The following is a 21,156-nucleotide window of genomic DNA, read 5'->3' on the forward strand; positions in this document are numbered from 1 at the left end:
TTTTTGAGCAAAATGTGTTTTTTCTGTAATTATTTTTTCCACAAGATACTTTTCCTCGTTTATTGATGATGATGAATAGTTGTAATATAATTTTCCCTTTAATGTTAAAGAGAGACAATTGAATACATACGTCAACGTTGTAAGATGAGTAAAGTCCATGAAAATGCAGTTTGAGAGTAAAAATAATTCTTCACATATAAGATACAATTGATATATGAAGTTACTCGCACCATGTAAAGTCACAGCAAATTGTCATGTATTTGGAAGGAGGTATATCTCCCTAATATGTATCCTAAGCTTAAATGGCTAATAAAACAAAATGGAAAATATGCAAATGATTCCATGATTCACTTCATATTAGTTTAGAAATATATTTCTTTGATCGGTCGGTCATTGTAAAATTCTATTCATGGTTTCGTGATGATCTTTATTCCCAGTAACCTTGTAGTCATATTTTTTACAATAGCTTAATAAATAAAAAAAAAATATGTTTTGTTAATAAAATAAAAGAAACATGAGTTGTATATTTCCTTGATTTGCGCTCATAAGGAATTGAGCGTTTGATATCACATAAGCCATTAAAAACTCCAGATTTTGCCAAAAAAAAAGAAAAGAAAAGAAAAAAAAATACAAATATTTATTGGATTTGTATTCTTCTGAGATATAGAGATGAATAGTGTTTTTGTTTATGTCCATGCTTTGATATTATCTTTCGCTCTAAAATGACTTGCATGAATAAGATGCAATCAATTGTTGTAAAAATTTACTTAACTAGATTATAATAATGATCAAAAGAACAATATTTAATCAGTAGCCTATCATACATGACTTGGAGTTGGTCAGAGGTAAACAGACAATTATTTTCTAGTAATACATCACCTTAACCGACACCCACCTATCATCTGTATGATTGTAGTTTACTGAGTTACCGTTTGAAGGCGTGATTTTTTTTAGAATAAATCGTTTAAATGAAATTTTAGGAGAATATTACTGTGAGATGGTATTAGTTTAACTGCAGGTTCTTTTTGATATATTTAAAACGCTATTATTGGATACAGTCTTTGGTACTAACATCGAAGAACTAGAAGGGTTACTGTAGAGGGAAAAGAATTTACCCTACTGAGAACTTTGGTTGAAATGTTACTAGCGCACTATCTGATGGACTACTCCGAAGTTAAATATGAAATCACTAGCACAAGGCAACAAATCAAGCTTAATATATATCATCTAAAACCGATAATCATATATTACGTTTATAAGATTTACATCAACATACAATTCATTGCGAGGGTAAAAAGGACTGATTTCAACTATTGATGATTTTGTATACTAAATCAGAACAATTCCATTTTCTGGTTGGTAAATTGCTAGGGAACAAATAAAGTTATTGTTACTATTTACTGGAGGTTATATGTTTGAAATACAGATAAGATGTTAGTCCTTTTATTTTTTTATATATTTTCTTTAAATAGATACAATTGGAAGTTTGATATTTACCTTCATTAGCAAATATTACATCGGACATCCAATACGACAAGGAAAAAGAAAACGAAGTTTTAGTTTTTCATCATTCACATCTGATACACAGATTTTAGCTTATCGAACCGGTTGCCAGTTTGACAAGAAATAGCATGTCTGTATTTTGTGACCTTCTTACCGGGACCTAATGTGCATATATGCTTGATGTGTCGTAATCAAGTTACTCAGTTGCTTTCATCTCGCCCTTGAATCACAACCTACTCTTGGCTTGTCACAAGGGCCATTAGAATTTGAAGTAAACTTAAAATATCAAACCTACTGCCATATACGATGTTCAGTATCAGACAAAATTAGGAACAAAATAATTTACTAAATTATAGAAATATTTTTCGACTATAAAGAGAAATTTTTTTTCTAGTTCTAAAAGCTAATGAATGATGTTACATACACTTTTTCCAATCATAAATGACTATATTACATTAGCGTATATACACACATAGAGTACGGGACACAGCTTGATAATTGTATTTATCATTGAAACAAGGCAGTTCATATATAACTGGAAACATCACTTTCAAGCCTTCAATTATCTTAAATAGAGTATGTATTATGTTTAAAACAGTTTCAATCAACCAATATACACTCTATATTAAACTTAATAAGAATTATGGTAAAAATAACCCAATGCCGATGAATATAAGTTAGAGACCCTCTGGGTGATTTTCATGGCAGGGGTTTCAAGCGAGGATTAATGAATACTGATGTGAAGAATATTTACGAAAACCACAGATCCTATTAATAACTTTATAAACAGTACTTGCTTAATAAAAGAAAGTGGAAAACCTTTCTGATTAATGGCTCATTGTGAATGTACCCACATTTCTAGTGCAATTTCTATTTCATGCAGTGTACGCAAGTATCTGTAAATGGATATAAGAATAATACAAGGTTGGTACATATTCAGAAACTACAAGGGAATCGCTGAACGCCAGCAGACATTTCAAAAAGTTCACCCAAAAAGATTGACAGGAAAGCAAATCTCCCAAAGACGGTAAAAAAAAAAAGATTAATATGAATATTGCCTAACCAAATTCTGTTAGTTACACCTTCAAGAAATATAATTGACGATGTGTCACATCCTACGCTACTACTGATCATTAGCAAGTCTCCCGCTGGAACCATAAGACTTGTGAATGCATATTTGAAAATCAGTTATGACTAGCTTCCCCTTATACATTTGGAGGCGTTCAAGAAACTACTAATATCGTTTTTCTTATCTTTTAAAATTTTTTTGTGGTAATTGTTGTATTGGCTTTTCAATGCCCACTAACATTTAGGCTGTGACAAGCCAAGAGTAGGTTGTGATTCAAGGGCGAGATGAAAGCAACTGAGTAACTTGATTACGACACATCGAGTATATATATACACATTAGGTCCCGGTAAGAAGGTCACAAAATACAGACATGCTATTTCTTGTCAAAATGGCAACCGGTTCTGTTAACAGTTAACAATGGAGTATGCAGACATGTTAAAACAAGTTGCTGTCAGTGGGAGTGGAGAGCAAAGATACAAAGGATAATATATACAAAAAAGAGAAATGTCATTACTATGTATGCTCATGTTACACAAGGGTTGTACATGGCTCCCCCCCTAAAACAGACATACTGTACATGTTTGCGTCGGATCACAAGGAAAAGACCCGTGTAAGGGGGTGTCAGTGGTGGCTTGCTAGTCCCGTTGCGTAGGAAGACGTGTGTTGCAGAGTGCAAGTCTGTCGGTACGTGATTCTTCGCGGGGGGCTTGTAAGTCTGGTGGCATGGAGTAGATTTTTTCGGGACCCGACGTATGCGCTGGAGATCGTCGGAGGAGGTTGCAGAAGGGAAAAATTCGGTAGGGATGAACAACGGGTTGCCATACATCATTTCAGCTGCCGAGACGTCCAGGCCGTGTTTTGGAGTGGTCCTTAGTCACAGGAGAACCCAGGGAAGCTGAGTAACCAGTTGGAGTCCTTCCAGCAGGACATCAAAGCTGCTTTGAGGGTGAGATGAAAACGTTCAACCATTCCATTGGCAGCGGGGTTGTAGGCAGTTGTCTGATGTAGGGTGATACCCAAGAGATTCGCTAATGACTTCCACAATTGAGAAATGAAAACTGTGTCCCTGCCAGAAGTAATATGCTCATGGATACCAAATCTTGCTATCCATCCTGAGAGTAAGGCAGATGTACATGATGCGGACGTTGCAGTTTCCATGGGAATTGGCTTCAGGCTAACGAGTGGAGCGGTCGATGACGGTAAACTGGTAACGACGTTCTTGTGATGTGGGTAGCGGGCCTACAACGTCGACGTGAAAGTGGGCGTGACGACGCTGAGGTTGAGAAAGGTGCCCACTCCTAAATCCGTGTGTCGATATACTTTTGAAGTTTGGGAAGAAGTACATGCGTGCACCCAATCCTTAGCATCCTTAATAAAGCCGGTCCAAATGAACTTTGTCTTCAGCAGCTGTGCAGTAGAACGGCACGAGGGATGTGATATTCCGTGAAGGAAATCAAATACCTGTCGGCACAGGGGAGCAGAAATCCAGTACTGACGTTACAGAGGAGGGTGGTGTTGGAGTCATCGATGGGGATGTCTTCCCAACGGGGGGATGTGCAGGATGTCCTACATGCTTGATACTCTAGATCATGTCGTTGAGCGTCAGCCAAGGCATTGTAATTCAATCCCAGTTGAACAGCAACCGACCGGTTTCATTATCCCAGGGATGTGTTGAAGGGTGCAATTGTATTCAGCTGCGGCGTAGAGATGTCGGCATTGACGGGCCGACCAGGCGTCAGACTGTCGAGTGAAGGAGTGTATCAGAGGCATGTGGTCTCTGCGAATGACGAAGGGCATACCTTCTGAGAAATGGCAAAAGTGACCACCAGCAAGTCGCAATTAAAGGTGGAATAGCCCGATTCTGCCTTGGACAGTTTTCTGCTGAAGAAGGCCAATGGGCAGGCGAGCGAGCCGTTGACAACCCGTTCGAGTACTGCACCAATAGCGATGTCGCTGGCATTAGTCAAGAGAAGGAGAGGGGCATGTGTGACGGGAAAATTGAGAGCAGCAGTGGTTGATAGGGCTTTCTTAGCATTGCAGAAGGCCGCTTCATGAAGGGGGCCCCACTTCAGGTATTTTGGCTTGCCCTTGAGGGAGGGAGAGGGGGGAGAAAGAGTGGCGGCAATGGCTGGCAGAAAATGGTGATAATAGTTGATCATGCCCAAGATTTCCTACAGTGCTTTGACAGTTGAGGTCATGGGGAAGGCCTGAACGGCTGCTAGCTTCCAAGGGAAGGGATGGACTCCTTTAGGAGTGATGCGGTACTCTAAGAACGACACTTCATTTGCGCCAAAGGTACACTTGTCGTAGTGGACTACAAGGCCGTTTTGTTGCAGGCGGTTGAGAACGATGCGCAAGTGACGGATGAGTTCCTCTTTTGAGGAAGAGAACACAAATATGTCATCCACGTGGCATACACAAAAGAGGAGGTCCCCTAAGATACCATCCATGGGACGTTGAAAAGTGGACCCAGCATTACGTAGACCAAAACAGGAGTAATTGAAGGTGTAGGTACTGAAGGGGGTGGTGATGGCAGTATCGGGGATGTGTTCTGGGTTCATAGGCAACTGATAATACCCCTTCAGGAGGTCGAGCGTTGAGGTGGTGATCCGGTTCGGTCTGCATGTTCAGGCGCCTGTAATCCCCACAGGGACGGAGGGAGCCCTCTTTCTTCAGGAGGATGTGTAATTGTGACGACCATGGGCTGGAAGCCTTTTTGGCGGACGGCTGTTTGAAGGCTGCCAATCGATCCAGTGCCAAATGTCTGAATTTGGCGAGGACTGGGGGTCCCCTCGTCTTGATATGGAGATAAATACCGTATTTGGAAGGAGCCGTAGTCGTTTGGCGAAGTTCTAGACAGAAGAATTGCGGGTATGACGTGAGGAGGTGGGCGTAGGCATCCGTGGGTGCGCTGATGTCGAGAGAGAGTTTGAAGAGGGCAGGTAAAAGAGGTGTCGACAAGTACGAGTCTATGTTGACCAATCGTCGGTGGGCGACATTGACCAGAAGGTGGGAATGAGAGAGGAAATCCGCACCGAGGATTGGCGATGTGACGAGAAACCTCCAATTGAATTTACCGGTTCTAAACGATAATATGAGGTTTTCGTAACCGTAGGTGGGTATCACAGATCCATTGGCCGCTACCAGGTGGACGTCGGGAGACTTAGACCAACTATGTCGTGTCCTGAAGAAATCCCTTGACAAAAGAAAACAACAAGCACCCGTGTTTACTAAAAATCGTAAGCCCGTTCCTGCATCATGTAAAAAGAAAAGATTAGAAATATGGAAGGCCACCAACACGAGCGATGGCGTACTTTTAGGTTTTTTGGTCAATGATAATCCTTGGCACATTTCTTCGCGGTTGCCTGGAATCTGGAGTGGTAGTAGCAAAAGTGCGGCCTATGGGCGGCAGTAAGTGGCTGTAGAAGTCGTTGGTTGGGGCGCGAGTGAGTAGTGGGCGATGGGTGGCTTTGTCGCCCCTCCAGCATGTCACAGGGTAGGCGTGTGTGTCCTATGGCATTCACGTCAGCTTCGGTTGACGTTGAATAGGTGTCCTCTTCGTCAGGAGTGCCCCGTTGATGGAGGTGTGTGAAGTGGCTGTCCATAAAGTTATCAGCTTTGGTCATCAACTCTTTTATGAGTAAACTATCGATAAATGAGATGGCAGAGTGTACAGGTTTGGATAAATGGCGTATTGAAAGGGCACGAAGTAGGTTCACCTCACGAGTAGAGCCGTTTGCGGCAGGTTCCAGGCAAGCGATACTGGTCATTTCAATGATGGCCAGCAAAGCCCTTTGGTCCCCCAATGGTTGTTAAGAGAGCTGGAAAAACTTTGCTCTACGGGCGGCTGGCAACTGCGAGTACTGCTGCAGAAAGTATGTTTTGAGGGTGTCATACGCTATTGGGGTGTCTCCTTGTTCACAAAGCCAGTCGTCGGAGATTCCAGGGAAGGTGTCCTCGAGTATCGCCGTGGGATGATAATTTCCTTTAGTCATTGAGCGATTCACGCCCTTGATGTAGAACTGGACTTCTGCACCCATAAACCTAGCAAACGCATCTCTTCTGGTGAATGACGAAAGTTTCAATGGGGTGGCGCCAACTTCCGTCGAGCCCGTCATAGTAACAGAGATTGGGGGAAGGCGGGAGGAGCGAGTTTACTTCCGAGTGAGTTTACAATGTGACGAGCCAGGAGTAGGTAGTGACTCAAAGGTGAGATTAAAGCAACTGAGTAACTATATTACGACACATGGCGTATATATACACATAGGGTCCCGGTAAGAAGGTCACAGAATACATACATGCTATTTCTTGTCAAACCTGCAACTGGTTCTATTAACAGTTAGCAACCTCGGGATTAGAGCCCCAGTCAGAATCACTCAAAAACTATAGTATCTGTCTGGCCAGCCTTCGAGCCCTGGTCCAGGATACTTGTGTGACATTGACCATACCACCCAGCCACTAAGAAAGATAAAAGATTTAAATGAGCAAAATTTATCAATCAGCGAATGACAAGTCAAAAACCTACCAATTAACTATGATGGTGAAGATTGGTTGATTTAAATTCTAAGTAAAAAAACCTGAATTTGACAGGTATATGTACAGAAGAATTGTCATTGACTTTTCATCTTTCTTCGTGGGAGAGTGGCATGGTCACTGTCATACAAGTATTCTGATCCCGGGTTCGAAGCCCAGCTGGACAGATACTATAGTATTTGAGTGATTTCACCTAGGGCTCAGATCCTGAGGTTGTTAAGAGAATACAGACTTTAATGTGTTAATAAATATGGCTTATTTGAAATATGAAAAACACGTTTAAATGTAAAAAAATTATCATTAATCGAATGCCAAGTCACAAACTTAACAATTAGCTACGGGGGTGAACATGGGTTGATTTCAATTCTAAGTACAAAAAAAACTTAATTTGACTGAATATTTACAGAAGAATTGTCATTGACTTTTCATCTTTCTTCGAGGCTTAGTGGTATGTTCAATGTCACACAAGTATCCTGAACTAGGGTTCGAAGCCCGGCCGGACAGATACTAAAGACTATGAGTGATTTTTCCTGGGGCTCTGATCCCGAGGTTGTTAAGCGAATCCAGACTTTAATGTGTTAATACATATGGCTTATTTGAAATATGAAAAAGACGTTTAAATATACAAAATTTATCATATATCGAATGCTAAGTAAAAAACCTACCAATCAGCTACGATGGTGAAGATGGGTTGATTTCTATTCTAAGAACAAAAAACCTGAATTTGACAGGTATATGTACAAAAGAATTGTCATTGACTTTTTATCTTTCTTCGTGGCTGAGTGGAATGGTCAACGTCACACTAGTATCTTGGACAAGGGTTCAAAGCCTGGCCAGACACATACTATAGTCTTTGAGGGATTTTGTCTGGGGCTCTGATCCCCAGGTTGTTAAGAGAACCCACACTTTAATGTGGTATTATATACGGCTTATTTGAAATATGAAAAACGGGTTTAAATGTGAAGAATTTATCATTAATCAAATGCCAAGTCACAAACTTACCATTTGGCTACGATGGTGAAGATGAGTTGATTTCAATTCTAATTACAAAGAGAAACCTGAATTTGACAGGTATATGTACAGAAGAATTACCATTGACTTTTTATCTTTCATCTAGGTTGATTGGTATGGTCAATGTCACACAAGTATCCTGGACAAGGGAACGAAGCCCGGCCGGACAGATAATCTAGTCTTTGAGTGATTTCGCCTGAGGCTCTGATCCCGAGGTTATCAAGAGAACCCAAACTTTAATGCGTTAATATCTATGGTTTTTTTGAAATATAAAAAACATGTGTAAATGTGAAAAATTCATCATTAATCTAATGCTAAGTCACATACCTACCAATTAGCTACGATGGTGAAGATAGTTTGATTTCAATTCTAGGTACAAAAAACTTGAATTTAACAGGTATATGTACAGAAGAATTGTCATTGACTTTTTATCTTTCTTTGTGAACTGAGTTGTATGGTCAATGTCACACAAGTATTCTGGACCAGGGTTCGAATCCCGGCCACACAGATACTAGAGTGTTTGAGTGATTTCGCCTTGGGCTCTGATCCCGAAGTTGTTAAAAGAATCCAGACTTTAGTGTGTTAATATTTATGGCTTTTTCGAAATAGGAAAAACACGTTTAAATGTGCAATATTTATCATTAATTGAATGCCAAGTCACGAACCTACCAATCAGCTACGATGGTGAAGATTGGTTGATTTCAATTCTAAATAAGAAAAAAAAACTGAATTCGACAGGTATATGCACAGAAGAATTGTCATCGACTTTTTATCTTTTTTCATGGCTGAGTGGTATAGTCAATGTCACACAAGAATCCTGGACCAGGGTTCGATGCCCAGCCGGAGAGATATGATAGTCTTTGGATGATTTCGCCTGGGGCTCAAATCCCGAGGTTGTTAAGAGATTAAGAGAATCCAGACTTTAATGTGATAATATGTATGGCTTTTATGAAATATAAAAAAAAAACTGGATTAAATGTGCAAAATTTATCATTATTCGAATGCCAAGACACAAACCTATCAATAAGCTACAGTGGTGAAGATGGGTTGATTTCATTTTAATTACAAAAACCCTGAATTCAACAGTCACATGTAGAAAGAATTATCATTGACTTTTTATCTTTTTTCGTAGCTGAGTGGTATGGTCAATGTCACACAAGTGTCCTGGACCAGGGATCGAAGCCCAGGCGGACAGATACTGCAGTCCTTGAGTGATTTCACATGCGGTTCTAATCCCGAGGTTGTTATGAGAATCCAGACTTTAATGTGTTAATGTATATGGCTTATTTGATATATGAAAAACACATTTAAATGTGCAAAATCTATCATTAATGGAATGCCAAGTCACAAACCCACCAATTAGCTACGATGGGGAAGATGGGTTGATTTCAATTCTAAGTACTGAATTCAATAGGTATATGTACAGAAGAATTGTCATTGACTTTTTATCTTTCTTCTTGGCTGAGTGGTATGGCCAATGTCACACAAGTATCCTGGATCAGGGTTCGAAGCATGACCGGACAAATACTATAGTCTTTGAGTGATCTCGTCAGGGGCTCTGATCCCGAGGTTGTTAAGCGAATCCAGACTTTAATGTGTTAATATATATTGCTTATATGAAATATGGAAAACACGTTTAAATTTGCAAAATTTATCATTAATCGAATGCCAAGTCACAAACCTGCCAATTAGCTACGATGGCGAAGATGGGTGTATTTCAATTCCAAGTACTGAAAACTTGAATTCGACAGCTATATGTAGAGAAGAATTGTCCTTAACTTTTTATCTTTCTTCGTGGCTGAGGGGTATGGTCAATGTCATATAAGTATCCTGAACCAAGGTTCGAAACTAGGCCGGATATATAATATAGTCTTTGAGTGATTTCGCCCGGGCCTCTGATCCTGAGGTTGTTATGATAATCCAGAATTTAATGTATTAACATATATGGCTTGTTTGAAATATATATATATATATATATATATATATATATATATATATATATATATATATATATATATATATATATATATATATATATATATATATACAAATATATATATATATATATATATATATATATATATATATATATATATATATACATAATGTCAACTACTAATTTCATTTAGTACTTTCCTTTCAAAAATTTCTTCTTTAAACCCTTTAGCTACCTGGCTTTTCTTCATAATTAAGATTCCAGACAGGACGCTTTATGGAATTAAACGATATCCGTTAATTAAGCTTCGTCTTTATTTCTAAGTGGAACAGTAATTTAATGAGATTGTCTCCACATGCGTATTAATTTCATAATTGCTGACTAAATAACATCTTGGTTTTATTTACCCGTAGCCAGTGTGAACTCGGACAAAGAAATATAATATTAAATTAATTTAAGAAGTATTTTTCAGAAAAATAAAAGAATCATCCGCTTTTCCAACATTAACAAAGTTGCAATTACCAATAAAAGAACTCTTAGTTTGATAATCATCAAAGTCTTATTGGTGACAAGATTTTTATTTTTTTTTTATTATTTTTTTTTTTTAATAGAAAGGCTGGTAGAGACTGTGGCAGTCAAAGATAAAGTCGAATATATAAAGGTACTAATGTTTATGACTTCACCGACCAAATGAGGCCATCCAAATCCTCTACGACTGTTGTGACATCTGTTAAACCCTTCTCGTCATCATCCTCTTCATACTCATCGTTTCATGCTGCCACCTCTAGGCTTCCCTCCCCCTCTTCAGCATGTGTCTGGATTAGCGTTAAGGAAAAAGTAGGGGACCTCATAAACCCTGTCAAACTACAAGGAATCCTTGACTTTCATTCCAATCAAGTAAGTAACCTTTTTGAAATGATATCTATCGTTTAACAAAATAATTATACTCTTTGATATTTAAAAGATATATAAATACCCAATCTGAAATTCTAACATTTCTATTTTTCATTTCATCCTTCAGCTGGAAAAAGCTGTAAACCTCAGTATTCGGGTAGAGAACCCGATAGGTGTGATCAACAAACAAAAAGGTCAAGAGGATTCCAGCGTCAAAGAGTCATTGACGTATGGATTTGACACCTCTTCGCCTGCCTTGGTTGACTCCCTCGATCCTTCTTCAGCGGCTTCTAGAGCTTCCATTTCACTTCCACTACAGGTAAATTACCAGATAATTGAAAAAAAAATTTGAATATCAAGAATGGAAAAAATTCCACTGAACTAGAAGGTATCTGAACCCACTTGTCACGTTTACGCTTTAAATTTCCCAAATACTCATCTTAGGGAATTTAAAAATTTCCTGCCCTCTATATTTAATTATTAAACAGACTATCCAGATAAATATAATGAGAATATCTTGGGCAGACCAGAAAAAAATTACTTTTATCAATTTAGTAAATTGCCTACTGTTATGCATATTTCCTTTAGCTGGACAGTGTGTCCCCTACTTGTAAAATAGTTTATTTCCGGCTTGTAACTTTGCTCCACCCCCCCCCCCCCGCAAAAAAAAGGCTGCACAATAATAAAAAAATAACAATAGGGATTTTTATAAAAAAAAAATTACTAATTTGACATTTTCTGAGAGTATGGTACTTCGACATGATATAAGGAAACATATGAAATATTGCAAGGAGGACACCTTTTTTGATTCCCTTATGGGCTCTCAATCTTTGGTCTAGTAGGCCAAGGAAGGTTGTAGAGGGATTATTTTATCTTCTGAATAATCGGAAATTATTACCTGACCATCCCATGTCCTATCTTTGGTGCAGATGATACATGAATAAGCTCAGTATCTATGCCACTGAGCTTTAGTGCAATAGCTTGTCCCTTGTCTCTGCCGCTCGTGAGAGATCTTTTAACTTGTACCACTATAAGAAACACAATATCTCTCTCTCTCTCTCTCTCTCTCTCTCTCTCTCTCTCTCTCTCTCTCTCTCTCTCTCTCTCTCAGCAACATGTCTCTTATTAATAAATATATTACGATTGTTCCCATTTATCAACATTGTCTATTCTAAGTTTTATTATTGTAAAAATACTCACCATTTTTACACAATTTTGAATTGGATTTAACATCTGCTAAAAACACTCATCCATTTTGAATATTATGAGGAACATATGCAATGGAATAGAATTGGCCTTTATTGTTTCACGATCTCTCATTTTAACTATACGCAGCTTGGAACCTTTTAGAAACAGTGCAATGAATATAAGGGAAAAAATACGGGTTGTTTGTTTGAGCCGGTGGAAACGTCACTCAAAATTACTTGCTCGTCGAGAACATCCTCTGTTCTTACATTAAAATTGTTGAATGTTTATGCAAAGTATGTTCTTTCAGTGATATCAGTACATTATGTATAATTCAGCTCCTAAAGTGTATTTGATTTCTAAAGCGTTTTTTAAATGTTTGCGTGTGGCTAATACCAGACAGCTATTAGTGCAGTACAGACTGACAATTATGTCAGTTCTAAGGTTTCCAGCTTAATTAAAACACACCTTTGCAAATTTACTTTGACAGGAAACAGACAGTGGAAGTTTGTCCATCAGTATAATTCCTGGACGCAAGTTATTTAGTTTAACATCACCTAATCTATACAAGCTTTTCTGAATAAACTGTAGTTTTGAAAGGCTTTGAAAATCATGGTGTGTAACGATACATACTATATATAGTTTTAACGACTGACTTATGAAGATGTCTTTGACATCATAGTATCAAAGCATTCAAAGAACTGCGGCTTCATAATTAAATTATAGCTAGTTTAAGAGCATGATGGTAACCACTGAACAATATGGTTAGGAACTTTTTCAATTTAATGTTTGCCAAGTTACTAACATTAGATATTTTTTTTTTGGTAACAGTAATAAAACGACTAATTGATAATATAGTAATTAAGGATACAACAGGACTGGGTAAATGAACGGATTTTGAGCGAAGCGAAAAATCTATTTTTGGGTGAGATGGCCATATCGTCCTGATGAAAGTTCCTTAAAGTAGCTTACTAAGGGATATATGTACTACAGTGATATTCCCAGAGAATTTTACCTTTAGGTATCCAGAATTCTAACTCCTGGCGCGAATATCCTTAAAATTTCTCCAAAGGATATCTCATAATATCAGCGGACGCATTCTTGACACGCCTCCATAGCAATCTGCACCCCAAACAACGTTTTAGCTTCGAGGAGGATGTGGCAAAAGGGAGCCGTCCAAAGGCTCTCTCCGCTCACGTGATACTATTGGGAATACAACAGCGCCATTCCCACGACGGCGGGCATTCCTTGTAGCATTGAGCGTGGTGTTACAGATACAGTACCACGGGAGGGATACTGTGAAGATCTTTTTTTTTAGAAGAGATAGGTGGGTCCATCAGGACGACATGGCTATCTCACCCAAAAATAGATTTTTCGCTTCACTCAAAATCCGTTTTTTGGGCTCAAGCCATGTCGTCGTGATGGAAGCATACCAGAGCATTAGTGTATCTGTGGATTTTTAATCAGTGCCTCAACCTTATAGCAATCTTTTCTATGGTCATGGGGACCACATGAGAGAAGGGACGTTACCGTTATTCGTCACCATCACTAATCATAACCAATGTTAGTGCTTCCTGCCTCCTACAGGGAAGAGTCATCCTAGACAGTAGAAAAGGGATCTTGAGGTTAACATACATAGTATGACCAAACATAAGTACACACTGTATATACAAATAGTCTCATAGTTGTATATTTGCTAAAATAACAGCAGTGTCTCTTATATCTATTATTTGATGCATACAAATATATGAGGGATACTTACTTTGGTAAGTTGAAGAACTCTGGCATGTATACATACAATTGACTGGCGAAGGTGGACACACTACATTCTAATAGACATTTATTACTAATAAATGACTAAAAGATGTTCAGTAAAATGAATGTAGTATGACAATGGGATTATACCTGTAACAAGTACAGAGACTATATTTCCTTCTTGAAGGAAGAAATGATGAGTGCCACTCTCAGACTGAAGAAAATTATAAAACAATTTCTCTTCATAATTCCTGTACTGGTTACTTCTATCTGCACTGTGTACTTCGTACACCGGCACTATTGATATCTGTATAATTCCACACCTGGGATTTTGAACAGAGCCAGTGTTATCATGGTAACATTTAATTAAAAGAAGTCACACCTAAGAAGGGTGACCTCTTCTCCCTTTAATTGACAGTCCCAGTCAATTAGCTGTTCATCGTAGAATTAGACGGCAGGTTAAATATTCTTTCTGGCGTCACCACATATTGCTTCAGATCATGGATTTTTCTAGCATAGTGTATGTAGAACACTCTGGATGATTCTCATCCGTTACATGTGCGAGGACATGTGAGGTCCCAAACCAAAAACTGTTTACTACAGTAATTAGGGGGCAGGTTTTAATACACTACTTGCCGCCACCACGAAGTGTTTCAGTTCATGCACTTGTTTTGCATATTGTTTGTAAAACTCTCTGGATGATTTCCATCCAGTGCATGAACGAAGGCGTTCAAAGTCCATATACTGAAAGAAGTTCAGTGATGAAGCAATCTTTCTCGGATCATGACCTGTGGGAGTACTGTCCGGATCCGCTCTACGAATAAAGTAGGTGAGCTTTGCCCTTAGTTGTTTTAGGGATAAATTTGATCCAGAAGTTTCTCCTTTAAAGAGCTGTCCTCCCCTGAAGTCTGAAGTTCTACGAAGATAGACCTTTAGACACTCTACAGGACATAGAGAGACATCATCCTTCAGAGGGCAGATTCTCCAGGGACCCCACCTCTTAGTGGGTAGCTCGTTTTTAGCGAGAAAGAATGGATAAGGAAATAGATTCAGTTGTCCCACTTCCGTGAAGTGAATGTGACCGTCATCTCTGGATAGGGCCACTATTTCACTAACTCTAGCCCCAGAGGCGATAGCGAAGAGAAAAATAACCTTTTGGGTTAGATCCTTAAGAGAACAATCTTCATTGTTCACAGATGAGGCATAATGTAAGACCTTGTCCAAAGACCAAGAGATGGGCTTTGGTGGTACCGCGGGCTTAAGCCTAGCACATGCCTTCGGAATCTTATTAAAGATTTCATTCGCCAGATCCACTTGAAAGGCATATAGGAGAGGCCTAGTCAAGGCTGACTTGCACGTGTTTATCGTATTGGCCGCCAGACCTTGGCTATGAAGGTGGACAAAGAAGGACAGACAGAAGTTCATTGAAATTTTTTTCGGTCCTTTTGCTTTGACAAACGCAACCCACTTCTTCTAGTAAGACTCATATTGTCTTCTAGTTGACTTGGCCTTGTATTCTTCTAAGAATTCTATATTGCCTTTTGAGATCCCAAACATTTTTCTAACCGCTAGAGCGAGAAAATCATGAAATGAAAGGTTTGGGTTCTCTGTGATAAAACGAAGGCAGTTAATTTCTGAATCTTTGGAAATATACCTAGGGTCAGAGCTAGGACCAGCCTCATCTAGTCTCTCAGCCCCACTAGAGGATCCTCGTATTGGGCTATATAGCGAGGTAGTTTCTTGAAGACGCTCGTGATGAAGAGGTCGAATTGCAGTTCCGGGACTTGTTCCCATCTGGGAGGGAATATGTCTGCGCCCATTGACCATTCCAACTGTATCGGTTTGTATCGAAATAGAGTATCCACCGTCACATCGTGGATCAGTTGTAAATGAACTGCTGGTAGGTGCCGTCGCATTAAGAGAGGGATGGGTAACTTCACCAAGACTGAATGAGACGTTCGAATGTGACGTCTTTTTATCCCTTCGGTGTCCAAGATCAGTCGTAGGGAGCCTGATCTGTGTGGAAGGGGCTTCCCCACCCATGAAAGGACCAGCAGAGTCTTGGGACTTTCGTGCTCTAATTTCTGTTAGAGAAGCGATTAAAGAGGGACCGATCTCAGTCTTTTTTTTATCTCTTCAAGCGTTTGATGCGTGTTTTCTCCAAGCTCTTAACGCATCTTTCCGGTGTGCCCTTAGCACCAGGTCTGTCACTATAGCGTACTGGGAAGAGTTTAGCGCTTTTTTTCTGTTGGCGTTGTTGGTATTCTGACTGAATACCTGAGTCTCTTGACAGACCTCACGAGCTCCTTTTATATTTCCAAAGGAAAGGAGAGTTGATGTGACTGAGGGCTTCGATGGTTTCTTAAACATTGAAACCCCTGAGCTGGAGAAAGTCGAGACTTCTAGAAGCCTATCTTGCATCCGTGATGTCCCAGGAACCGGGTCATCTCTTTGAATGCACATTGGCCGGACACATCACATGCTGCCCACTCGAGCCTCTTGATCAGGTATTTTAATACCTGAACTATTTCTAGGCTTGAATTTGACGTGACTAAGTTCGTCAATCCTTTGAAGATACCTAGAACTGTGAGTCCGACACGTACCTTCCTTAGGATGAATGTTACTCTCTGTAACATGAATTCTAGATAGGAGGAAGGAGGGTGGTTGACTAGGTTTGACAAGACTACGAACACCCTTAATTAGAACAAGGTCCATATGTTCAGAAGGATTAACATTCAGAACTTACTGTTTTTTTATGAACTTGTTGAGTGGCGACAAGTTCAAAATGGCTTATTGATATCTTGAGTCTTTCTCGTGAACTCGAAGCGGCCTTCCTTGGAACTCGATGAGATAAAGTTTTCTTACTACCTGTATGCTCTATAGCTCTCAGGTATACTCCTCCAGGAAGGTTTTGAACTGTAAGAGAAGGTAAGGAAATAATAAAATAACAATAGGGATTTTTATAAAAAAAATTACTAATTTGACATTTTCTAAGAGTATGGTACTTCGACATGATATAAGGAAACATATGAAATATTGCAAGGAGGACACCTTATTTGATTCCCTTATGGGCTCCCAATCTTTGGTCTAGTAGGCCAAGGAAGGTTGTAGAGGGATTATTTTATCTTCTGAATAATCGGAAATTATTACCTGACCTTCCCATGTCCTATCTTTGGTGCAGATGATACATGAATAAGCTCAGTATCTATGCCACTGAGCTTTAGTGCAATAGCTTGTCCCTTGTCTCTGCCGCTCGTGAGAGATCTTTTAACTTGTACCACTATAAGAAACACAATCTCTCTCTCTCTCTCTCTCTCTCTCTCTCTCTCTCTCTCTCTCTCTCTCTCTCTCTCTCTCTCTCTCTCTCTCTCTCAGCAACATGTCTCTTATCAATAAATATATTACGATTGTTCCCATTTATCAACATTGTCTATTCTAAGTTTTATTATTGTAAAAAGACTCACCTTTTTACAAAATTTTGAATTGGATTTAACATCTGCTAAAAACACTCATCCATTTTGAATAATATGAGGAACATATGCAATGGAATAGAATTGGCCTTTATTGTTTCATGATCTCTCATTTTAACTATACGCAGCTTGGAACCTTTTAGAAACAGTGCAATGAATATAAGGGAAAAAATACGGGTTGTTTGTTTGAGCCGGTGGAAACGTCACTCAAAATTACTTGCTCGTCGAGAACATCCTCTGTTCTTACATTAAAATTGTTGAATGTTTGTGCAAAGTATGTTCTTTCAGTGATATCAGTACATTATGTATAATTCAGCTCCTAAAGTGTATTTGATTTCTAAAGCGTTTTTTAAATGTTTGCGTGTCTAATACCAGACAGCTATTAGTGCAGTACAGACTGACAATTATGTCAGTTCTAAGGTTTCCAGCTTAATTAAAACACACCTTTGCAAATTTACTTTGACAGGAAACAGACAGTGGAAGTTTGTCCATCAGTATAATTCCTGGACGCAAGTTATTTAGTTTAACATCACCTAATCTATACAAGCTTTTCCGAATAAACTGTAGTTTTGAAAGGCTTTGAAAATCATGGTATGTAACGATACATACTATATATAGTTTTAACGACTGACTTATGAAGATGTCTTTGACATCATAGCATCAAAGCATTCAAAGAACTGCGGCTTCATAATTAAATTATAGCTAGTTCAAGAGCATGATGGTAACCACTGAACAATATGGTTAGGAACTTTTTCAATTTAATGTTTGCCAAGTTACTAACATTAGATTTTTTTTTTTGGTAACAGTAATAAAACGACTAATTGATAATATAGTAATTAAGGATACAACAGGACTGGGTAAATGAACGGATTTTGAGCGAAGCGAAAAATCTATTTCTGGGTGAGATGGCCATATCGTCCTGATGAAAGTTCCTTAAAGTAGCTTACTAAGGGATATATGTACTACAGTGATATTCCCAGAGAATTTTACCTTTAGGTATCCAGAATTCTAACTCCTGGCGCGAATATCCTTAAAATTTCTCCAAAGGATATCTCATAATATCAGCGGACGCATTCTTGACACGCCTCCATAGCAATCTACACCCCAAACAACGTTTTAGCTTCGAGGAGGATGTGGCAAAAGGGAGCCGTCCAAAGGCTCTCTCCGCTCACGTGATACTATTGGGAATACAACAGCGCCATTCCCATGACGGCGGGCATTCCTTGTAGCATTGAGCGTGGTGTTACAGATACAGTACCACGGGAGGGATACTGTGAAGATCTTTTTTTTTAGAAGAGATAGGTGGGTCCATCAGGACGACATGGCTATCTCACCCAAAAATAGATTTTTCGCTTCACTCAAAATCCGTTTTTTGGGCTCAAGCCATGTCGTCGTGATGGAAGCATACCAGAGCATTAGTGTATCTGTGGATTTTTAATCAGTGCCTCAACCTTATAGCAATCTTTTCTATGGTCATGGGGACCACATGAGAGAAGGGACGTTACCGTTATTCGTCACCATCACTAATCATAACCAATGTTAGTGCTTCCTGCCTCCTACAGGGAAGAGTCATCCTAGACAGTAGAAAAGGGATCTTGAGGTTAACATACATAGTATGACCAAACATAAGTACACACTGTATATACAAATAGTCTCATAGTTGTATATTTGCTAAAATAACAGCAGTGTCTCTTATATCTATTATTTGATGCATACAAATATATGAGGGATACTTACTTTGGTAAGTTGAAGAACTCTGGCATGTATACATACAATTGACTGGCGAAGGTGGACACACTACATTCTAATAGACATTTATTACTAATAAATGACTAAAAGATGTTCAGTAAAATGAATGTAGTATGACAATGGGATTATACCTGTAACAAGTACAGAGACTATATTTCCTTCTTGAAGGAAGAAATGATGAGTGCCACTCTCAGACTGAAGAAAATTATACAAATAGTCTCATAGTTGTATATTTGCTAAAATAACAGCAGTGTCTCTTATATCTATTATTTGATGCATACAAATATATGAGGGATACTTACTTTGGTAAGTTGAAGAACTCTGGCATGTATACATACAATTGACTGGCGAAGGTGGACACACTACATTCTAATAGACATTTATTACTAATAAATGACTAAAAGATGTTCAGTAAAATGAATGTAGTATGACAATGGGATTATACCTGTAACAAGTACAGAGACTATATTTCCTTCTTGAAGGAAGAAATGATGAGTGCCACTCTCAGACTGAAGAAAATTATAAAACAATTTCTCTTCATAATTCCTGTACTGGTTACTTCTATCTGCACTGTGTACTTCGTACACCGGCACTATTGATATCTGTATAATTCCACACCTGGGATTTTGAACAGAGCCAGTGTTATCATGGTAACATTTAATTAAAAGAAGTCACACCTAAGAAGGGTGACCTCTTCTCCCTTTAATTGACAGTCCCAGTCAATTAGCTGTTCATCGTAGAATTAGACGGCAGGTTAAATATTCTTTCTGGCGTCACCACATATTGCTTCAGATCATGGATTTTTCTAGCATAGTGTATGTAGAACACTCTGGATGATTCTCATCCGTTACATGTGCGAGGACATGTGAGGTCCCAAACCAAAAACTGTTTACTACAGTAATTAGGGGGCAGGTTTTAATACACTACTTGCCGCCACCACGAAGTGTTTCAGTTCATGCACTTGTTTTGCATATTGTTTGTAAAACTCTCTGGATGATTTCCATCCAGTGCATGAACGAAGGCGTTCAAAGTCCATATACTGAAAGAAGTTCAGTGATGAAGCAATCTTTCTCGGATCATGACCTGTGGGAGTACTGTCCGGATCCGCTCTACGAATAAAGTAGGTGAGCTTTGCCCTTAGTTGTTTTAGGGATAAATTTGATCCAGAAGTTTCTCCTTTAAAGAGCTGTCCTCCCCTGAAGTCTGAAGTTCTACGAAGATAGACCTTTAGACACTCTACAGGACATAGAGAGACATCATCCTTCAGAGGGCAGATTCTCCAGGGACCCCACCTCTTAGTGGGTAGCTCGTTTTTAGCGAGAAAGAATGGATAAGGAAATAGATTAAGTTGTCCCACTTCCGTGAAGTGAATGTGACCGTCATCTCTGGATAGGGCCACTATTTCACTAACTCTAGCCCCAGAGGCGATAGCGAAGAGAAAAATAACCTTTTGGGTTAGATCCTTAAGAGAACAATCTTCATTGTTCACAGATGAGGCATAATGTAAGACCTTGTCCAAAGACCAAGAGATGGGCTTTGGTGGTACCGCGGGCTTAAGCCTAGCACATGCCTTCGGAATCTTATTAAAGATTTCATTCGCCAGATCCACTTGAAAGGCATATAGGAGAGGCCTAGTCAAGGCTGACTTGCACGTGTTTATCGTATTGGCCGCCAGACCTTGGCTATGAAGGTGGACAAAGAAGGACAGACAGAAGTTCATTGAAATTTTTTTCGGTCCTTTTGCTTTGACAAACGCAACCCACTTCTTCTAGTAAGACTCATATTGTCTTCTAGTTGACTTGGCCTTGTATTCTTCTAAGAATTCTATATTGCCTTTTGAGATCCCAAACATTTTTCTAACCGCTAGAGCGAGAAAATCATGAAATGAAAGGTTTGGGTTCTCTGTGATAAAACGAAGGCAGTTAATTTCTGAATCTTTGGAAATATACCTAGGGTCAGAGCTAGGACCAGCCTCATCTAGTCTCTCAGCCCCACTAGAGGATCCTCGTATTGGGCTATATAGCGAGGTAGTTTCTTGAAGACGCTCGTGA

At 39.1% G+C, this 21,156-nt stretch overlaps 1 pseudogene; it reads left to right on the plus strand.

The window, feature by feature from the left end:
* The window catches only part of LOC137639673 (putative neural-cadherin 2), a 73,573-nt pseudogene that overhangs the window by 35,928 nt on the left and 16,489 nt on the right, over positions 1-21,156 (plus strand).

Source organism: Palaemon carinicauda, chromosome 4 (genome assembly GCF_036898095.1).
Source record: "Palaemon carinicauda isolate YSFRI2023 chromosome 4, ASM3689809v2, whole genome shotgun sequence".
NCBI lineage: Eukaryota > Metazoa > Arthropoda > Malacostraca > Decapoda > Palaemonidae > Palaemon > Palaemon carinicauda.